This window comes from Chaetodon auriga, chromosome 2 (assembly GCF_051107435.1).
Source record: "Chaetodon auriga isolate fChaAug3 chromosome 2, fChaAug3.hap1, whole genome shotgun sequence".
In the NCBI taxonomy this organism is placed as follows: Eukaryota; Metazoa; Chordata; class Actinopteri; order Chaetodontiformes; family Chaetodontidae; genus Chaetodon; species Chaetodon auriga.
The window spans coordinates 21,315,353-21,334,992 of record NC_135075.1 but is presented as its reverse complement, the minus strand read 5'-3'; the positions used below and the strand labels follow the sequence as shown (position 1 = coordinate 21,334,992).

Genomic DNA, 19,640 nt, shown 5'->3' with positions numbered 1-19,640 from the left:
TGGACATCAGCTTGCTCCCCCTCCTGCTGGCCCGCTCCTCCTCTGCGTTTCCATAGAGACAGAGAGTATGTGTGCAGATGATTGCATCTCCTGCTGAAAGGCGTTCATGAAGACAGTAACACAGCATCACCTCAAAATCTGGCTGTCCAAAGATCAGTGAGGACAGGATTCATGTGTGGTGTCCCTTGAGAAATGCTGGAGAGGTTTTTGTTTGTTTGTTACTTTGTGTGGATTCACATATTGCTGCTGTCCAGTGACAATTGTTTCCAAAATGTCTTTTTGATGACATCTGAAAAACTGCTTTGTTTAAAACTTTGTGACAATTTTAGATCATTTAAAGAGTTTTTAGTCCTGCTAGCAGCACAGCTCCATCGGGATAGCAATGCTGGTCAGTCCATCCACCACTCAGGTCCAGACTGAAATATCAGGATTTCAAATGATGCCAAGAAATTGTCTCACTTTGTCTAACATGTGGTTTATGACATATGACCATTTATGACTATGAACATATCCCTGCATAACCAAGAGTATTAGCTGTGCTCTGTGTATAGCGTTAATTTCCGATTGTTAGCATGCTAACATGCTAAATTGGGATGGTAAACATGTTAAAGACTATTCCTGCTTAACATCAGCATGTTATTGTTTTAATGTGCTGATGCTGATGAAAAACACATCCTGAAAAACACCATTGTGTCCACTCATGCATGGCTGTAGACCTCTAGTCTCGTTGGAAGGTATTATAGCCTTAGAAATAGGATAACTGCCTGAAGTGACCATAAAACATTCAGCTCCTTACAATGACCAAATATGGAGATTCAGTTTTCACAGTGACAGTGACTCTGTGTGCTTGAATTCCTTGGCATGCATCCTTGTACCTGCTCATGGGCGTGTCTGTGGGCCGTCATGCATAACCTCATTGCAAGCTTGACAAATGACTGATTGAAAAGCTACCTGAAGCAGGGAATCCTATCAGTGGTAATAATCAGGATAACTTCCTTTAATTCAGCCTCCACTGACTCATTTCTCACAGAATAACTCTCGCGGTTGATGCATAGTTTAAGTCAGAGACAAACACGGGAAAAAAACAACAACCTGTTCGCACTGACCAGTAAAAAGTGTTGATGCTCAGGTTTGGCTCACATTGGCTTACGCACTGACATGTGTTCATTAAGCTGGATTGCTAAGTTCCTTAAGGTCCTCAGCTGCTTTACTGTAGTAGACGTGGGAAGCAGGCCAAACACCTGCTGTGCACCCTGTCTCATGTCACAACAGCACGTGAAACCTACACTGTTTATGTGGCCTGGTGGATTCTCCAGTGAATAAAAGCTTGTGTTTCTGTGAAAAGACTGAGTCAACAGTGTGCTCAGTGTGCTAAAATGAGCCTCCTGTGTGTCACACCTAAAGATGCTGAAGATCAAGAAGACTTTTCTGGTTATTCAGACAGCTCACCAGGCAGAACAAAAATCACAGGACTTTTTACACAAAAAATGTCTCCTCAGGCAGCAAAATAAGAAAAAAAGAAATGTTAACAAATATTATTCATCACGACCTCTTTGTATTGATAATAGAGGATTATGCTCATGTACGTTATTCTGTCACAGTCCATCACTGCTTTTATTTACTCAAAATTGTGGATTTTTTGTCCTGCTGTTGGTTTACAAAGAAGAGTTTTAACATGAGTGGGGCGATTACATAAATCACAGACAATGGACACTATTCAAGCTTGGCTAAAATCGCTTTCTATATTTAACCACTTCTCCTTTCATTCACGGTAATATCCTGCTTTGGGATTAACCCTGATTTCAACTGGGCAACAAAGTTCCTATGGTTGGCTCAGCAACACGAGTTGTGATGACGTTCGATGGGGAATTAGATGACGTGAGGGGAGGAAATAAAGAGAGAGAGAAAAAAAGAAAAGAAAAATTATAATCATCTCAAAACTGGCGTCAAATGTCCTGCTATCACATCAAAATGATAAATGTTAATGAAACCTCTGCAATTTTGTTACAGTGTTTAGATCAGTTCAATTTGAAATCAAATCCAATTATACCATTATTAATTGTCAGTTAATACTTACATCTTTCACTTCAGTAAAAGCAACAATGTCACCATGTAAAAATACTCTGTCACAAATAATTGTCCTGCATTCAAAATTTTACCAAAAGTACAAAAGTATTAGCATCAAAACATAGTTAAGTACAAAAAGCAATTACTCATTAGAAATATCCCATTTCAGAGTCTGTATATTACAGTATATTATTGAACTATAATGTTGCAGATGGCAAAGGTGGAGCTTTTTTTTAACCTATGTATATATACACATCTGTAGCTCTTGAATTTCACCATGCAGATCACCTTATCTCATTCGGAATATTACATCCTAATTTATTTGATCATTATATTTTGTGTTATTATTCTAGAAGGTACAGGAGTAGAAGTAGAAAGTGTCAAGTACAAGTACCTCGAAATTGTGCTGAAGTACAGCACTTGAGTAAAAAACTTTCCAACACTGATAACTGCTCATACATATCTTCAGTGTGCCCACTGAACAGAGTGGGTGCCCCTGATGTTTTGCACATTCAGTTAATATTCAGCACTCAGTTAACACAATGTGCAAAGTCAGTATGGTGCAGTCGAAAGCAACGCTGCAGCTCCACCTCCTTCTCTCTTAATCAGCAGCCCATTGCAGCTGTTGCTCAGTTGTTAGGGTAAGATGCTGAGGTAAGTAAAATCTATAATTGAGAACATCACGTCGTTCAAGTGAGGAGGGACAGTAGTACAACACCGCACCAGCGCCTCACTGTGTTACAATGTGAGTACTACAAAAGAGTCAGGCTATAAACACTTTGCAGTCCTTAGCGCGATAGAAAATATCCTACAGGACATAAAGGCTCACAGGCAGTGATGGTGAGCACAAGTCATTGCAGAGTACAAGTATAAGACGTGCAACATACTGGCAACATTTTACTGTCCATGTGTCTGCAGTGTAATTTTCACTGTTTCAAATATATAAGTGTAATTTCCAGATGATAGCACTAGAGGGAGCTCTTACATTTCTGTATTTTTAAACTGCAGCGGGTATTTAGAGTGAAAATGAGGGTGAATGGCATCATTTCATTTTGTTACTACAATTTACCAACAGGGGGGACAGTTCCCCGAAGGTTTTTGCAGAAACATGTCTCTACATTAACTCTCACCACATAATCTAAATGGATGGAGCGATTTTCAGTACATCCATTCCAAGCAGAGCAGTTTCACTTGATCTGTTCCAGAGAGATTTAAGTGTTTAAGATGATTTTAATCAAATGTTCGCTCATTACTTCCAAGTGCAGCTGTTTATACTCTTGAGTCTCAGGGAGTGATAAAAAGACCAGATTAATTTGTAAACTGGCTCTTTTTGGGGTGCAGCTATGACTTGCAGGAGTAGCTGTAGAGGGAATGAGGAGCGTTGCACCAGATGTATCTGGGAGTCAACGGTCTTGCTTGAGGGAACCTGAGGGGTTGGTTGTAAGGGTGGGGATTACACTGAGATTTCTTCTTTCTTCTCACTCATCCTCACTTTTTAGCGATACTACACGGTCCGGTGAACTGTGGTCAAGTGTACTTTACATTTCAGTTGTCTATCAGCGTTAAAAGAAAGTTTTCAAAGCTTCAATAAAACTGCACTGTCAGTGTCTGCACTCCATATTAAAGCCTCGGTGGAAGTCCCACAGAAGCTTTGCTGCAGAGTCAGACCGCAGCATGCCTCCAGCAGAGTGAATTACCCCTCTGCTGTTATTGTTAGTGGTTGTTCTATGATTTGGAAAAAGCTGCTGTGTCACTTTTTTTTGCACGCACTGAAACAGGAACAGCAAATTTTGTACAGTAATTGCCAGAACTGTAAAGAGTTGTCAGTCACAATCTATGCATAGATTTACATTTTAGGCCCTCAATCACTGGCACAAAATGCATGCGACAGCGACACAATGCCAAGAAGAGAAAGGCCAGGGGAGAAATTCTTTTTATTGTTGCCAGTTCAGATGAAAGAGAATGACACAATGTTGCCAAAGAGGAGTCACAGTTTAATCTGGTTTACTGTCAAATCCTGCAAAAAAACGCTCAGACCTTCCGGTCTTACTTGAGAGCTGCATTATTGTTCCTCTCAGCGTGACGCATTGGCTGCTACGACAGGATGGAGAGGAGCTCAATACTCCGACAGCAAGTGACTGACGTCGACTGAATACCCTGCCTGCAGCCAGCGATGGAACATAACTAAGTACATTTACTCAAGTACTGTACTTCAGCACAATTTGTATGTACTTGTACTTAATTAGAATTTTAGATGCGGTGTGGGCTGGCTGGGAGTAGCTGGAGGTTGTAGCAGGTGAGCAGGTGGGCAGGTGAGAAGCAGGCAGGCAGGTGAGAGCGATTCTGAAGCACAAGGAATACAGCAGCTAGCAAGCCACAACTCGAGACAGGAATGACTGAAAACCTGCAACAACAGGCGGAGGAGAGGCCTAAACATCTACCACCACAGCAGCTGAACAAACGATCTGGTGATGAGTGAGTGAAGAGGGGGGTTACATACACAGCATGGTGATGAGCTTGATGGATGGCAGGTGTGTGCAGTCAGCAGGTAATCAGGAACCAGGGTCGACAAGGAAGGTGCACCATGCCCACGCCACACAAACACAAACAAGAACACACCCAGTTTGTCACATTTCAGATATCTGTTAATCATCTCACAACCCTTCAGATTCATCTCCTGACCCTTCCTGCAGGAAGTCACCACTTGATTACCTAAATGTTTAAGTATACTGCTGTAATTCACACTAAACTAAAAACAGAACAAAAGAAAAAGTCGAACTGTCCAAAACCAAAAGTTTACTCTCCTTCATGTGCTTAGGCAGTTTTGTTTCAGCTGCTTAACTCATGATTCCTTTTGTCAACCGAGACATCAGCAATATGCAAATAACCGAGAGTAACGGCTCCCAGGAAACACTCCTATTTGTGGATTCTCTTTCCTCGGGCCACAATGATGATGACACCATCTTTTCAGTTCTTAGAAGAATCACTTCCAAAGCTGAAGTTTGGCTAATGTCATTAGACAATGTTCAGGTTTTTAGGCGAATGTGTGGAGTGAACCGTCTTTGCACTTTAATGCCAGGGCCAGTGTGTTGGAGCAGTCAGGATGAAGCGGACATGGAGATTTATTTTCATACACAGTGAAATTCTATGCATTCTGCAAAGCCATCATGAATAGTAATAAAAACACATTTTCTGTCACAGGGTTCTGCAGGTAGTCGTATACATTCATCTCCCTCCATACTGAGATTGTTGCTTTCACGCCTCTTTCAAATCTCTCAGTCTGCCTGCTATTGAAAAATCCTGCAGTCCCCAGGAGATACACCCCTCTCTGGACCCCTTGAGGCAATTCAACAGCACACAGCATTTCCATTTTCCATGCCAGTAAAGCGTTCTCACTCGCTAGCTGAATGAAGTGAGAGACAACATGTGTCATGTGCAACCGTCATATTTGCGGCTCTATAAGGGGTCGTGTGTTCTCCAAGCGCATTGCTTTGAGGGACATACTTGCAGAATGCATTTTACTTACCGACACTAAACGTGGATGTTTGAGCTTCACAGTGCAGAATGACGTACTGCAGACTGTTTTCACATTCATCTGCTGAATGAGGAAGATTCTCCATGTGTCCTTAAATCTGAGTTGAACACACTTCAGCGCATAATGTTGGTGGAGTTGGTGCAAGTTTAAGATTTTATTATTTTAGTTATTTGAACTTTTTTTGTGGAAAAATCAAAAAAATGTCTGAAAACATGTCAGGGGGAGATCTTCAGGTTGGCAAACAAACCACTCGGAGCTGCTCTCTGAACATCTTCACTACAGCCTTCACTGTCTGTGAAATCAGAAGGTATTCAGGATAATGGACCAGTTCTGCTCTGAATTGTTACAGTTCATAAAAGGCACATTAGCGCAGTAACTACTTGTGTGTACTCAGCAAGACTGTTGCTATAAAATGAGACCTAGCGAGGTTCGGGATGTCCAACATGTTGACAGACAGAAAGATAAAACAGCCCAAACGATTCAATTCTTCTGAAGCCCAACAGTCACATTCAGACCTGGCTCTGGTTTCAGAAGCTTAGATATTTAAGATGTACTAAAACAATTGTGTTACAAGTAAAAGTAAAGCATTCAGATTCTTACTTACACTTGAAATAATTCAAGTATCAACAGGAAAAGGCACGCAAGGTATCAAAAGTAAAAGCACTCGTCATGCAGCAGAATCTTTAACAATGCATCATATTCTATAATCTGATCATGTTTTGCATGCAAAACCTGAATCTACAAAGTAGCTGTGAAGTAAATGTAGTAAAAAGTGCAAAATTTCCCTCTGAAATATAGAGGAGTTGAAGTAAAGTGGCATAATATTGAAATAGTCAAGTAAAGCACAAATATCTTAAGTAAATGTGCTTAGTTATGCTGCACCACTGCTTTCTTCTGTATGTAAGAATGAGCATCATGTTTTGAGGTTACATCCTCCTCAAACAGAAAACACATTTTCCGCTTTAAATGTGGACAAAAGCATCGAAACTGGTGAGAAATTACATCCGCTCCAGTACTCAAGTATCGTCAGTGTAAAGCCCATTATGGTATTGACAGCCCTGTCCGTTCACTCAGTGCTGTTAACCGCAGGACGGAGGTCAATAATTTAAGCTGCAGCACCCTTTAAAAAACGAGCAATGCATGAATACTTACTTAGCTTACATTGTGATAAATATCAGTCTGAATAATATTTAATTGATTGCAGAAAAGTGGGCTGATAATAAGAACATACTCTATCCTCGCTAATGTGCTAATATCTTAATGGGGGGACTTGACAACATGAACTCATTGCTCACGGCAGCTACTTGGCACTGATCCAGTGTTCACCACAGAGAGAAGATAAAGGAGAGGGTGGATCAATGCAGGGCAGAAAGACATGCGGTGTTTTGTGGAGCAGATTTATAATACAGTTTTTAATAGCATCACACAAAGAAGGATTGCCTTTTCCTGAAACACATCTTCAGGAGGACGTCTGCAGCAGCATCGGATATTTTCTGTGTCTGTGTTCTTGTCTTGTTAGTCACCGACAGTGTGTCTCTTTGTCTTCCCGCTTGTTCAAACAATAAAAAGTGATGATGGAAGGCTTTTGACATGAAAACTCGCCTCCAAATCCAGCGTTTAATGATCAGATGAATCATTTTCAAGCACACTGCAGTCGGCATTTCAAGCCTCTCTTGGACAAAGTTAAAGGAGTAGTTCAGCTCTTTCTTGTCAAGTCTTGGATGAGAAGACTGATACCAGAGGACTGATACTCTCATGTCTGTCCACTGAATATAAAGCCAGAGTCTGAAGACTGTTAGCTTAGCATTGCATAACGCCTGGAAAAATCTGCTTTCCAGCACCTAGAAAGCTCATGAATTAATGCACTATATTTTGTTTGTTGTCTGTACAAATGATTTATGGTTTGACATGAGATTATGGCCCAGACTATTTCTTGGTGTTGACCTCCTAGGTTTCTTGTCTTTACTCTAATGCTAAGCAAACCGGCGACTGGCTGTAGCTTCATATTTAGTGTACAGACATGAAAGTATCAACCCTCTTGTGTAATTTTTGGCAAAAAGCATGTATCTACCACTCGTTTAAATGCCTCCAGGCCAAACTTGATGCCAACATGAGGGACAGGGCAAAGACCTAATCCTCTTTCTTAACTCCTACTTGCAGGCTTTGTTTGGTCGTGCCACTCCCAACAAAACAGCCACCCCTTTCTGCTCCTTGGAAGAAGTGGGGCAAGTGCAAATCCATGAAATATGTAAAGGGCGAAGTCTTAAGCCTGCCCGCCATTTCCAGCTGCCTTAGGACCAGGAAGATTAGGGTTACGAAGAGAAAGGGGAGTGTACGAACAAATACTTTACTCCATCAACCATTACCGCTGACCCACATTCTGAAATCGGTGTGTTTTGAAGTTAGAGCTTTCATTTCCCCATTTTAACCTTAATATGTGCATACGTGCTTGTTTGCTAGGTTTAAATGTAACTCCTGTACATCTTGAGGCAAAATAATCTCTAATAAAATGTTAAAATCATCATGTTTCCCATGAGGTCTATTTATTATGAGAGCTGCTGATTGACTGCCTTACCTGTCATGTTTCAAAACCTCGGTGATGACTTCATAATGTCATTTTGCTCTGACTCCAAGTGCCTTGAAGCATACAGCTCTTAATGATCAGCATGGTGAAGAATTAAAACTCTTCCATTGCTGAGGATTCCCCAGGAGCTTCCAGGGGAGACAGCCTTTCTCTTTACTGGACAATAATTGAATCGTTGAATGATTAATAATTGAAAAGAGAAAAGAAAAGTGAGGCAATTCAGAATCTCTCTGGGGCACTTAAAGACTTTCTACTTTGGTGCTGTGGAAAACATCCTAACAGGGGGCATCATGAACTGGTCTGGGAACAGCACTGGTGAAATTATACTTTATTGAAAGCATATTTGATGCTGCAAATCCATCTGTGAATCCCTTGTATACATATTTTTTTTTATGGTTTACTCTTATTTTATTCTTTAATGCAGCTTATTAGCACAGCCTGAAAAGTGTGCCACCATGCATTTCACTTCACATATTGTGTGAGCATGAGCCAAATAAAACACTTAAATCTGAATTGTTGATATTCTTCATATGAAAAAACATCTTAAAAAGACATTTCATCTCAAATGTTTCAAGTGCAGTGTAAATCATATATTTTTTGACCAAAATAAAAAAGCAAAAGCAAAAGCAAAACGTGAAAGTGCATTTCCCTGCATCTCACGTATTGTGTGGAAAAGAGCACCACTATCTTGTACCAAGAGGCAGATCTCTGCACTAGAATCAAGATAATGATTCACTTCATGTGATTGCTCAAGGTGTGACCACAGAAAGACAGGAGACAGGGGAGTAAAGACAAGAAGGGAAAAAAAAGAGAATGGAAAGGAGACACAAGTAGGCAAAGACAAAAGATGCAGAAAGAAATAGAGGAAATCCCAAAGAGTGGGCGAGAAATCTCAGAGAGATACAGTACTCTCTTCCAAGGAGGCGGTGCAGACAAAGCACTCATTTTATTTTCAGCCTCTGTGTATTGTTGACACCTCATGAGCATTACAAGAAAAGTAAAAATACGACTAAATTATAAATCAAATAGAGCGTCTGCAGAAAAATCTAATTTTTATCAGGATTGGAATATTCAGTAAACTTGAGATGAGAGCTGCAAAACAAGAGTTACTGAATGATTAAGCACTGGCTTGTGCAAAACTATTATCACAGTAGTTTTGAGCATCATTCTCTCACTGTCCTAAACTTTTTCTTTTTATTGACCAAGTATGTTGACATATAGAGTACAGTGGTTTGGGTGTGTCTGACTGTTTATGCTGTTTGATCCATGTAGGCTTTTCATGGGACTGACCAAAGATTTGTACCTCTGCACTGGAGGGCTAACAATGTGCAATAAATGTTAGATGGGTGATAAAAATGAAAGTATTATCACATCAATGAAATAGTTTAATGTTTTTGGAAATATGCTTATTTGCTCTCTTGCCCAGAGTTAGATGAGAACTGAAGCAGCCCCCTGCATTTAGAATGGAGCTGGAGCTGGGCGGTGACTAGCTTAGCTTAGCTTAGCATGAGGAACTGAAGCAGGAGCAATCAGCAAACTTGTTTTAGCACAAATTGTGTGCTATGATTCTATGAAACTGTGATTTTTACATTAGAAAATGAGATATAACGTCGTATAGTGAGATTCAGAGGTGCTCGTAGGTGTATTTTTGAGCTAGCAAGGCTAAAGTTGTCCCTGCTTCAGGTGTTACCCTCAGCTAAGCTAACAGCCTGCTAGTTGTAGCTCCATAGTGCACAGAGGTGAGAGTGGTATTGAAATTCTCATCTCAGGCAAGATTTCTAAACAAATGTCACAACCAAGAGCTGGTGGCACTAATTAGTCTGGTGTCATTAAGAAGAAGAAGAAGAAGAAGAAGAAGAAGAAGATGACGCAATTAAAAGTGCGCCAGTGAAACGTCAAAAGATGGAAGAAAGCAAGATAGAAAATGGGATTATTTATGTTTGTCTCATGTATTAATGTGACGAAGGTTACAGTCTCCTCATCGCTCCAAACCAAACTGATGTTTTCATCTGCCGCCATTTTCAGTGGATGTTTCATGATTTATTCACTTTGGATGTTTCCATTGTACTTTGTCTCTTTTCACTTTTATCCATACACCATCGTTTCTACCACTGCCAAGTGTTAAAACATGAAATGCAGAAAACTAAAGAGAAATTGAAACGTTCCAAAAAAGTTTCTTACATTTGGCAAAGTTGGAAAACGTTCAAGTTTTAAAAGAAATTCACTGAGCCTATTTCCCCCAAATGTTGAACTTTTCCTCTAAATGAAACAAAACTCGTTTTTGCTGAGGTGGTGGGTGCTGGTGGTGGGGGGCCCCTGGCCCACTTTGCGCACCCCTGCCATACACTGTGCTCCTCAGTCTCCTCCTCCCTCTCAGCCCCGCCCTCTAGGAGTGACTTGGTGTTGGAGAGGAGAGACGGAGGGACCCTGCAGACACACACATACACACGCACACACTTACACACACTCACACAGAGTCACACACACACTAAGCGTTCCTCGCAGCCTGCCGTGTCTTCACTAACGGGACAAGTTTAAACCTCCTGGATATCTCTGTCGGTTTTCTCTCGCCTCCATGTGAACACCTCGACCCGGACTGAGGTGAGTACACAAATTCAGACGTGTTGCCAGTTTGGAGGCTTGATCCGCTCACTGGTTGGAAGTAAACGCGGGGGAAGACGAGGTTTTCTCAGTAGAGGAAAAAGCGGCAGGCATGTCCGACTCCTGCGCTTCTTGGAGCAGTTGTAGCCAGCTCACTTTATCGCCTTTCTGGAGTCGATAAACGCTTTAATAAGCCGCAATTAGAGGCGTTTGGGTACGGTCGTTTCCGCTTGTCGGCGCCCGTAAATTGAGCTCCACGGTTTGAGATTAGCAGAGCTGCTTCCACATCCTCCCCGGGATGTTGCCGTTTCACCGCCGCGCTGTTACACATGGCTTTCTCTACATCCGCTCCGGCGGCGCTGCTGCGGCCACTTCGGCCACTTGGACTCAGTTTGAAACATTTTGAACGCTGCGCAGATTCACTTTGTTCTTACTCCGAAAAAGTCACTTTCCTGAAGTGAGGGGAGCTCACCGAGGCTGGAAACGTGTGTGTCATTGTAAACTTTTGAAGCGAAAATATGTAAACACCTTCAGCTTTTCCTACAACTTGTTCGACAGTTTAAAGTTAAGAATAAAAACAGCTTGGTGTGTTTTCACATCATCCAGGTGGTCATTTAGGGCTCCGGAGGTTTATTTTCACTCTCCATTAAACTGTTGTTTAAATATTTGATTCACCACTTTATCATTGGGTTTATAAACTATGTGAACTAGTGAACATTTGCTAGTTTTATATAACCAACAGTCCAAAATCCAACATTCAATCTACAATGACATAAAAAGCAGCATATTGTTGCACAGCAGAGGCTAGAACCAGCATATTTTATTGATACATGACTGAAATCAATGATTGTAATCATTGATCAACTGTTTGTCAATCAACTGATTGACCAAAACCCAAAGATACTCAGTTTACATTGATGGAAAACAGAGAAGCAAGAAGTTCTCACACTGGAGACGCTTGAACCAGAGAACGTTTGACATTTTCAGTTAAAAAAATGACTTAAACGATAAATTGATCATCAGAATTCCTGGTGATTTGTGACTGTCCTGGTCCTTTTTCTACAATGAATATAAATCATACTTGTATCTAATCTCTCACCCTGAAAGAATACAGCAGCGATGATTTACAGCCTCATCATTTAATTATCCGAATATTTACTGTTTTGTTGTCTGACAACAACCAATCCCATCAGCTCTACAGCAGAGACTAGGTCACATTAAACATCTATGAGATGCTTAGCACCATGATGACATCAGAACTGTACCATTTACAGGCTCTCACTGTCACTGCCTTGTCTAGCATTCACACACACACACACACACACACACACACACACACACAGACACACAATTTAACACATCATGATGGACTTTGTTCTTCTCACTTTGTGCCACATGTACACGGTGTTAAGGTAGCAGATATCCCTTCCTGGCTGTGTTGGCCTTTAAATGTTTGATGCGTGGAGACGTCCTGAGCGCTTTCCTCTGCTGTTCCTCTCAGCATCTGCACCGGCTGTCAGCTCATGTTAGAAATGGGCTGTTGGAGGGAGAGACGGCGCAATCTGTCTTCATGCATGCACACTTACTGTACTGGGCGCACACACACACACACTTGCAAGTACACAGGCAAGGATATACAGGAGATGAAGTGCATCTGTGCATGCAAACGTGCAAGTACCTGAAAACGACCTGCAGGTCTGCGCCACACACATCCAGACTGTTTGATTACATAAACCTTGTGCTGTATGCACAAAGCTTAGTGATGGCCTCCGGGTGTGCCGTATCATGTTGTTCACAATAATATCAGTATACCTTTTGATATGATAAAAAAGAAAAATAATATTGTGATAACGGCAGTATTCAGACTTATTGAAGTAATAACGTCGTACCGTTATGGACAGCAACAACAAGCATGGCTGAAAGTGAAAGTCGCGCTGCTGCTGGCTCCACAGTGGAGGAGTCGGTTCCAAAAAAGGGAGCGACTACAGAGTGGAAGTGGTTTGGCTTCAAAAGATCAGATGAACAACAAACTGTGGTAATGTGTAGGAAGTGCAAGACGAAGAACAACAAGTTTATTTCAGCCCCTCGAGCAGAAGCACCTGGTTGAGTACGAGAAGGGCTCAACAGCTACTGTGGGTCAAACTACACCGACTCAGCATCGATGAATATTTGGAAAGTCCAGATTTTGACATGGAGAGAATGCGATTATTGCAGAAGACTGTGAAATGTCATGATATTATTTTAGGGTCACGTTGCCCACCGCCCACCCCTGTGATGAACAACGCTGTGTGTTTTGTTTCAGCGGTGACGTGAGGTTCACAGGCAAAAGCAAACTGGGCACTAAACCAAAACTCTTGGGCTCTCTCCACTTTTTAAAAGTATTTTCAGGCATCTTTATGCCTTTTTATCGCAGATGGTACGGAGATCACAGGAGGCAAAGGCTGGCCAGGCTTTAATCAGGGACATTGCTGCTCGTGGTTGGCAGCTTAGCCACTAAGCATTGGGGGCCACACTGGTTCTCTGCTCACGATGAGAATAAGAGGTGCTCATGGTAACATGGCGTGCAGATCATTGTGCACGGAGGCCAAGTGTCGTGCAGGTGTACATCACTTTGTGTTGTAGGTGGCAGGGAAGCCCGTTGTAAAAGCAATACAGGGCAGTTCGGGCAAGCAGGCAGTCTGCCTCTTTCAGGGAGGAAGACTTCTGATAAGAAGCTGACAGTCAAGACCGGTTAGAGGTCTGCGTAAGAACTCATCTGCTTCTGCTCTTTGTCTTTATTGCCTGATGAGCGTATAGTCAGCTGTCAGCTGCTGTATGCTACCTTGTAATTAAAAAGGTAAGATCTTTCGCACATTGTCAACCTAATTAGTGGAAGAACGATGTTCTTGCCAAATGGAGCTAAGCTGCGTATCTGGTGAAATGATGTAACTGATGTTTGCCCTTGTTGCCATTAGTGTTTGGACCTAATGCACACATGGGAACATGCTCGTGGCCTCATCAGCAACGCGCTCCTCCACATTACAACCAGCAGTTCCTCTGGTATCTCAGGCAATAAATCGTTAGGCTGTATATGGTGTCATAGCAAAATTAGATTCCTCTGAGTGTCTGGGTGAGCCGTCTGTGATCTCTGAGGAGCCCCGCTGCTCTCCTCCAGTACTCCCCCTCCACTGATGAGCTGCCTCCAGAATATGTTCTCTGTAGTTGTGTACCCTAACTGATGTTTAATTATTCCGACACGGTGATTTGGCTGTGGCTCATAAAATATTGAAACAGAGGCGGCCCAGGAGGCACACTGAAAGACACCGGCTTCACTTTATCCTTAAATACGACTCTGGTGTGGAGCACGGGCTCCGTCTGCGACTGACATCAAAGCAAGTCAACACAGACACACAACCACCGCATAAGTTGTTCAGTGATATTTTTGCTTAAAAAGAATACAGGAAGTCATTTTCTCATGTTTATGTTGGAGATCTGTTCCTTGACCTCCTGCTGCTTAAGATGTCTTCTCTGAACGTGTGCTTGCTTACTATCGAAAAGCGATTATACTAGATCAGCGTTCTGATTACAGCGAGCAACCGGGCGCTGCCTGCTAATCTGCGGTCTTAATACTGAGACAGGCAAATCTCAGGGCAGCTATCAAGGCTACTTAAAGTCTCAATGCCCCATTTCTTCATCGTTTTGTAATCAGGTTTCTTAGAAATGCTCACCTGTTGAGTCTGATCTTCCCTGCAGGTTGATATAAATATGTAGGTTGTCTTGAGAGATAATATTGTGTGTTAGCTGCTGCGGTAATAAGTCACGAAAGTTAAATCAGGGGAAATCATTCATCCCTTCGTACCAACAGTGAATTGCAGTGGTACACAGCCGTCTTTGTATCTGGCTCCAGTGCAAGACGAAACCATAGCAAATGAAATCCAGAGTGCATGTGAATTATTCGTCAGATTGTCCCTGAAGTGGTGCTTTTTGGCTGTGTGAACACTTATGTGATCAGTGGACATAATGCCGGATCCCCTGCTGATGGATGCTGGCATATCTGAACCCCTCGTGTGACCACTCGCTGAGAGGATAAAACCACAAACATCATTGTTTTGCAGGGAAGAGCTTTAGCACCATGGCATCCCAATCGATCAGCGCTCTGTCTGTGTGTGAGTGTGTGTGTGCGTCCGTGTGTTTGTTTGTGTTACTCTTAATTTTGCAAATGGTCAGTGTCCAGTTAAAACCACATGTCCCTCCAGACAGTCCTTCTGTTTCTGAGGCATCAGTCAGCAGAGATTTAAGGATGATCCAAACTATAAACTTCAGACTGAAATCTGCTCATTTCAGGGAAGCTGCTGTGATTAGTAAAGTAGTAAATTTATGCAGTTTGTTTGCATGGAGATGAACTTTGGAGAATTTTTAATGTGACATTTTGTGACACAGAACAATGTCAGACTCCCCGAAAAAGTCATTTTTCACAATTTTCTGGCATTCTATATACTAAATGATTAATCAGTAATGAAAATTATGGTCAGTTGCAGCCCTAATCAAATCTACACCCAATCCGTTAGACGTAAAAGAAACCTCATTACATGCTCCTTCACACCCCGTCCATTACTCAGGTTGCCATCAAAACAACACTGGCCAAGACAAATATGTCCAATAAGTCATTAATTCCAGCTTCCATTAATATGATAAACAAGCCATGAAGTGCTTAGTTCTCTGACACATGCACACATTTTCCTGTGCAGATATATTGACTGTGTCCACATGTGGAGGTATCCTTGGGCAAGGTGCTAAACCCCAAATTGCTCCTGATGCTGTGCCATCGGTGTGTGTGAGAGTGTGTGTGTGGATGGTTATTGCTTGTGATGAGCAGGTGGCACCTTGCGTGGTAGCCTCTGCCTCCAGTGTGTGAATGGATGGATGCTGGCTCATGTTGTAAAGCGCTTTGAGTGATCAGCAAGACTAGAAAAGCACAATACAAATCCAGTTCATTTATCATTTGTTGTTGCCAACTGCAGAAAGCAAAAAATACACACAACGTATTTTGTTGTTGTTTTCTCTAAATCTCTAGATGTGTCAGGCCATTGCGGGCGATGCTGCAAGTCAACGATCAGGACTGATTTATGGCAATATTAGATTTTTATAGGATGTTTACATCAATGTGATGAAGGGCCTTCATTTATCAGGCTTTTAATTTGCAGGATTCACCCAGACAGACGTTCATATCTGGTTATTTTATCAATATGTTTCTCAATTGATTTTCCAGGAACAGTACCGCATAACAACAGATATACCAACATTATGATATAAAATCACATTTACTGTAATAGAGTTTCATCCTGCACTATGCATCCCTGCACTACTGTGCAACACCACTTTATGATGTGACCAGACAAATTGCATTATCTCAAAACTGCAACGTCAGCAAGCTTAAAACAAGCCAATTTTTCTTAGCTCACTTAAAGTATAAATTTGGAGCAACCTGTTCTCTTGTATAAGTGTGGTTCTGCATGTTAACGTCCATGGAGCAGTTTGTTGTTGCAGCTTAAAGCAAAAGTAAAACGTGTCTTTTCGACTTCTGTGCATACAGAACGTCCTTTATGGCTCGCAGTGTTTGTGCATCCTGACTGTTGTATTTGTGGCTCGTTTCATGTTTCTGTGCTGAGGCCAAACATCTCAGGCACACCGTGTCTTAAGAAGCAGACCCACCAATCGGAGCCAGCGAAGTGTTGTGAACAGGAAGTGAGCTCATGGAGTTTGTGGCCTGCACTCTGTGTTCAGGAAGGCGTTTGACGGAGGGGGGCATTGTAAAGGTTTTTTCCTCACATTGTTGTGGAAAGCACAGCAAGCCTCTCTGGTCTAGTTTGAAAGAAGCACATGGTTATGGTCATATATGAACCTCTGAGTGTCCTATCGAAGCCGTCTTTATAATGTATGGACAGCACGACATGATTACTCCTCTAGTGCATCTCAAGCACTGCTTTTCAGCAACTCTTCAAGCAGGCTGTAGTAAACAGATTTTAGCCTCTAAAAATACTCGCTGCCTATGCAGAGTCATGCTTGTATTCTGCTCTCCTGATGACCAAAATGTCTCTCAGATTAGACGAACACAGCTGTTGAACTTCAAAGGCAAATTTCAGCCAACATAGAAAGTGTTGTTGAAATAGCCCCCGTGTGTGCGTGTGTGTGTTTGTGTGTGCATGTATGTGCACGCTTGTATGCTTTTTGAAGGGTGTTTTTATGAATTCTCCCTCCGCTGTTTGAGATGGGGCCTTTAATGTCTGGTTTGCTCTGTCTTCCGTCTCTGTCTGTGCTCTGCACCCATTGGTCCGCGCACACTGGTGCCTGGTTGTGCCTGGCCGTGCCGAGGCTGCAGTTGAGGAGCGTGCGTGCGTGTACATGTGTGTGTGCTTTGTGCCCTCTGTGCTGTTCCTTGTCTGTAGGCCTTGTGTTTGTGCGAGCGAGAGCGTAGATGTGTCTGCAAGTGTCAGTTTTTACCCTTTTTGGAGAATGGCTCTCTGTGCTTGAAAACCCTCAACACACACACACATGCACACAAATTCCTGCTCACACACACACACACACACACCACGCTCTGTTAACCACTAATGTTTCCCCCATTAAGGTTTTACAAAGTAGTGAGAAGTGTTGCTTTTCAGCCCGATTTCTCGAGCGCAGGATTCCTTCAAAGTGATGAGTGAGCACAAGTTTGTCTGAAAGCTCACTCAGGAATCCTCAGAAGAGGCCGAACGTTTTCAGCGTGTTGGAGTCTAGACATGATGCTGCTGATGATAAAGACGGAACGGGTAGCTCAGACATGGTGGTGGTTTGTGGCCTTCTATTGCACCTTCTGATGCAGTGACATGGTCAGTTTTCTGCTGCTGTGTTATGCTTTTGTTTGTCTTAAAAGTCATGTTAGCGGCTTTCAACTGAAGAAAATAGCTCAAAGGAACAAGTGTTTGGTTTCTTCTGGGTTCTTCTCTCATATGGAGGCTTTCCTTCAGAAGATCCATTGATTAAAAAATAGTGCAATGTTGTATTACATCAGATTTGTTGATATACGTTACATTTTTAATATTTTCATATTGAATTGTTGAAGTTTTAGTCATTCTGATGACAAAATGTGATAACACTGCAAAACACAGCATTCATGAAAAGTGGAAAATGCAGAATTTGGGAAAAATCCACCTTTAAACTTCTGTAGTTCTGTAGTTGTTCCAGTCTGTGGCACGTTTGCATGTTTCTTTCCTCGTCAAAGTGCTGGTCTTTGAAATTGCCAGCATAAGGGTTAGTGGAGCGAGTATGACTGAAGAAAGACGCACGGCTTCGAAGATAATATTGTGTGGCATCAAGCTGGGCTTGCATGTTATTTTGCGCTCAATGAAGCATTTTCTTGCTAACAGTGCCATTGCTAATTTTATCATGACATATGCACTGTAAAGCTTCTTCCTGCTGGGAGTAAGGCTTGCACTCTGCTTGCATACTGACCATTTCGCAGTTTGAGAGGAACTGATCTCGGACCGTATTCAGGTGAACAGTTGGACAACATATTTCATAACCTGGACATGAAAGTACCCTGTATCATAGCTGCAGTGGATGCTCAGTAGTAGCTTCCCTCCCATCGTTCTTGCCACTGCCTCCAGATTCAGATTGGCTGGGGGGTCATCGTCAATCTATTTTTGGTTTGAGACTGATGACAGTAATAATTTACCCTTGCTGTGAAGCTTTTATTGCATTTACAGTAGCGTAACAAGTTGTCGTCAACTCGAGTAACGTTCACGTCATCTGTTGCTCCTCTGCTCTGTATATCTGTGCAGTGATTACTGGAACCAGTCTTTACCGACGTTACAGCAGTACAATAAATACACCTAACATCGAGTAGACAGTGCAAAATCATGAAATACTGAGAGAGACTGGAGGTATTGTGCTTCACAAACTTTACATAATGTGTGACGTGATGTTAGCGGAAAGGTGGAAACACACCTGCAATTTGAAAATATAACCTAATAGAACCTCAAGTGACACATTAGCTCAGTCAGCTTCTCTCACTGAGAATCACTAAAGAACAGATTGTGGAGTTCAACTGTGCTCTCATCTGTTTTTTCAGTCGTGCTTCTCTGAAACCAACAAATCCAGACGGATCTTTGCTTTGTAGTGTAGTAAAATGAGTAATCAGCATGTAGCTCTTTTTCTGCCCCCGCCTGCAGTTACTGGGACAGTGCAGGCTCACTGCGCACCCATCTCGGTTCAGTAGTGGATTAGAAGTGACACTTACTGCAGGCTGGCTGAGTCTAAGCCTTGTTTACTCTGGCTTGGTCTTAGCCGGAGACTCAAACCATCATTAGGCAGCGAAATGACTCAACAGTGGGACGGAGCTCCAGACAGGGAGAGCGAGAGAGAAGCAAAAGATGGAAAAAAAGAGAAGGAGGAACAATTCAGAAAAGACAGAGGAACATAAAAACAGAGCTTATTCCCAAATTGGCCCGGAGATAGAGTGAACCGGATGACTGCAGCAGGGGGGCAGTTAGAACCTGGAGGTCTGGGCGTGCTGTGGTCAAACCCTTTTATAAATAAACAGACTGATTGGTCTAAAATAAACATGAATCGCTCATGTCAGCGTGGAGCAGATGGACGAGTAACCCCACCCAGAACCGGGACAGGACAGCAGGCCCTAAACATGGGCTGCTGCTGTTGTGCAGAGATTTAGGTTGTTGGCCAGATTTTTCCTGCTCTGAGGTTGAGGCCATTTTTCAAAGCCATACACACAAGAAAATCGGCAGAAAGCAACCAGTTCAGACATTTATCCAATTCAAAATTGACTTGCAGTAAGGGGCTCTATGTGGTATTGGGAACCCCGACCGGAGGCTCTGG

The 19,640-nt window shown here is 42.3% G+C and overlaps 1 protein-coding gene across 2 annotated transcripts in view; it reads left to right on the top strand.

Annotated features, from left to right (window-relative positions):
• The first annotated feature begins 10,580 nt into the window (after window positions 1–10,580).
• The window catches only part of ppp1r16b (protein phosphatase 1, regulatory subunit 16B), an 86,064-nt gene continuing 77,004 nt past the window's right edge, over window positions 10,581–19,640 (top strand). For both annotated transcript variants that reach the window (XM_076740496.1, XM_076740487.1), the window contains exon 1: window positions 10,581–10,787. The gene's annotated coding sequence lies outside the window, so the exon portion shown is untranslated. The remainder of the gene's footprint in view (window positions 10,788–19,640) is intronic.